This window comes from Lepidochelys kempii, chromosome 2 (genome assembly GCF_965140265.1).
Source record: "Lepidochelys kempii isolate rLepKem1 chromosome 2, rLepKem1.hap2, whole genome shotgun sequence".
NCBI lineage: Eukaryota > Metazoa > Chordata > Testudines > Cheloniidae > Lepidochelys > Lepidochelys kempii.
Window position 1 is genome coordinate 270,325,413 of NC_133257.1, and position 3,048 is coordinate 270,328,460.

General features: G+C 57.8%; 1 long non-coding RNA gene across 1 annotated transcript; it reads left to right on the forward strand.

Annotated features, from left to right (window-relative positions):
- The first annotated feature begins 360 nt into the window (after window positions 1-360).
- LOC140907912 (uncharacterized) lies at window positions 361-2,092 on the forward strand. Its single transcript, XR_012157677.1, has 2 exons — window positions 361-752; window positions 1,846-2,092. It is a non-coding gene; the product is annotated as an uncharacterized lncRNA (long non-coding RNA).
- Window positions 2,093-3,048: the final 956 nt, after the last annotated feature.

The following is a 3,048-nucleotide window of genomic DNA, read 5'->3' on the forward strand; positions in this document are numbered from 1 at the left end:
ACCTGCTCAGGATCGTTGCCCAGCTGGAGAGCCTGGTATGGGTGGGGGGCCCGGCTGACACCCGCTGGTGGGCAGTGGGTGCTGAGAGTGGGGCCCTGCTGATGACCTGAGGGTGGGGGGTGGGCCCTGCTGACCCCTGGGTAGATGAGCTGCGGTGGGAAGGGTAACTCCTTGGGGAGCAGCTGGCACCCCCTCCCTTCAGCCCTACCCATCTGCATCCCAATGCACTGCCTCAGCCCGGAGCCCCCTCCTGCACCCTGAACTCATCCCTGGCCCCACCCCAGAGCCTGCAGCCCCAGCTGGAGCCCTCAGCCAGCCTGGTGGGGAGAGGGAGCAACAGAGGGAGGGGGAAGGGGCAGGGGCAGGGTGTTCGGTTTTGTGCCAGTAGAAAGTTGGCAACCCGACCCTGAGGGCTCCCTGCCCACAACCTGGGCCCTGGCTCTGGGCTCCTCTGCCAGGCCCCAGGCATGTGCATAGGGGAGGGGGGTCCAAGGCAGGCCTGGCCCAGAAGCCCCCTCTCTGCCCTACGGGGCCGTGCTCTGTGCAGCCCCCTGGCTCTGGTTTCTCTTCTCAGCTGCCCGGGCAGGGCCGGGGGACTCCTCACACCAGCCCCTCACCCAGCGCTCTGTCTGCCCCCAGTTCCAGCGTATCCTGGGGCAACTGGACGCCTATCTGTCCTTGTCCATCCTGGACCTGCAGTGAGTGCCGGGGCTGGTCGGAAGGGGACTGGACCTTGCCAGAGCGGGGTACGGGTAAGCTGGGAAGGGCTGTCGGGGATGGTGGGAACGGGGCGCTGGGTTTGCAGGCGGTTGTGCCCGGGGAGTCCTGCTCGCCCGGGGCGCTGCCTGCCCTGGGCACTGACCGGAGACGTGGGTCCCCCCCAGGCCACACAGCCAGGCAGTGACCGTCCTGCACAGCTTCTCGGCGCTCTCGTCCGTCCTGGCCCGGCAGGTGGACGGGGCCATCGTGGGGTTCTGGGTGCGGTGCCAGGCCAGCAACCCCGCCTGCAGCTTCCTGCAGGACGCCATCTCCTATCAGAGGGAGCAGGGGGGGCTCTCCTGGGCGGGGCCCGGGGCAGGAAGGGGGGGCCGATCCCTGCCCCCAAAGAGATGTGCCTGGGGAGTGAGGGACCCAAATCCCCGCTCCGCTCCCTCCTCTCCCTGCAGCCTGGGACAGGAGGGACCCAGCTGTGCCCCCACACAGCCCCCCCCCCCCCAATCTCCCCACGCCAGAGGGAGCGTCTCTCGGCCAGCCTCACACCGGAAGCTTATGGAGCGTCTGGACCCAGCCTGGGCCGTTCTCCGGGCCCTCGGCCTGGCCAGTCTCACCCCATCCAGCTGGGTCTGTCCCCGTCCCCATAGGCCCAGGCTGCTCCCTGTCCCAGCCCAGCCCCCTCCATCCATGAGGGGGAAAGGAGTCCAGGAGAGCTGGCTGTATTTTAAAGAATCCTTATTGAGGTTACAGGGACAAACCATCCCGATGTGTAGAAAGAATAGTAAATATGGCAGGCTACCAGCTTGGCTTCACAGTGAAATCCTTGCAGCTCTTAAATACAAAAAAGAAGCTTACAAGAAGTGGAAGATTGGACAAATGACCAGAGATGAGTATAAAAATATTGTTCGGGCATGCAGGAGTGAAATCAGGAAGGCCAAATCACACCTGGAGTTGCAGCTAGCAAGAGATGTTAAGAGTAACAAGAAGGGTTTCTTCAGATATGTTAGCAACAAGAAGAAAGCCAAGGAAAGTGTGGGCCCCTTACTGAAGGAGGGAGGCAACCTAGTGACAGAGGATGTGGAAAAAGCTAATGTACTCAATGCTTTTTTTGCCTCTGTCTTCACGAACAAGGTCAGCTCCCAGACTGCTGCACTGGGCAGCACAGCATAAGGAGGAGGTGACCAGCCCTCTGTGGAGAAAGAAGTGGTTCGGGACTATTTAGAAAAGCTGGACATGCACAAGTCCATGGGGCCGGACGCGTTGCATCCGAGAGTGCTAAAGCAGTTGGCGGATGTGATTGCAGAGCCATTGGCCGTTATCTTTGAAAACTCATGGCGATACGGGAAAGTCCCAGACGACTGGAAAAAGGCTAATGGAGTGCCCATCTTTAAAAAAGGGAAGAAGGAGGATCCTGGGAACTACAGGCCAGTCAGCTTCACCTCAGTCCCTGGAAAAATCATGGAGCAAGTCCTCAAGGAATCAATTCTGAAGCACTTAGAGGAGAGGAAAGTGATCAGGAACAGTCAGCATGGATTCACCAAGGGCAAGTCATGCCTGACTAACCTAATTGCCTTCTATGATGAGATAAGTGGCTCTGTGGATGAGGGGAAAGCAGTGGGTGTGTTTTTCCTTGACTTTAGCAAAGCTTTTGACACGGTCTCCCACAGTATTCTTGCCAGCAAGTTAAAGAAGTATGGGCTGGATGAATGGACTAGAAGGTAGATAGAAAGCTGGCTAGATTGTCGGGCTCAATGGGTAGTGATCAATGGCTCCATGTCTAGTTGGCAGCCGGTATCAAGTGGAGTGCCCCAAGGGTCGGTCCTGGGGCTGGTTTTGTTCAATATCTTCATAAATGATCTGGAGGATGGTGTGGATTGCACCCTCAGCAAGTTTGCAGATGACACTAAACTGGGAGGAGAGGTAGATACAGTGGAGGGTAGGGATAGGATACAGAGGGCCCTAGACAAATGAAAGGATTGGGCCAAAAGAAATCTGATGAGGTTCTACAAGGAGAAGTGCAGAGTCCTGCACTTAGGACGGAAGAATCCCATGCACCGCTACAGACTAGGGACCGAATGGCTCGGCAGCAGTTGTGCAGAGAAGGACCTAGGGGTGACAGTGGACGAGAAGCTGGATATGAGTCAACAGTGTGCCCTTGTTGCCAAGAAGGCCAATGGCATTTTGGGCTGTATAAGTAGGGGCATTGCCAGCAGATTGAGGTACGTGATTGTTCCCCTCTATTGGACATTGGTGAGGCCTCATTTGGAGTACTGTGTCCAGCTTTGGGCCCCACACTACAAGAAGGATGTGGAAAAATTGGAGAGAGTCCAGCGG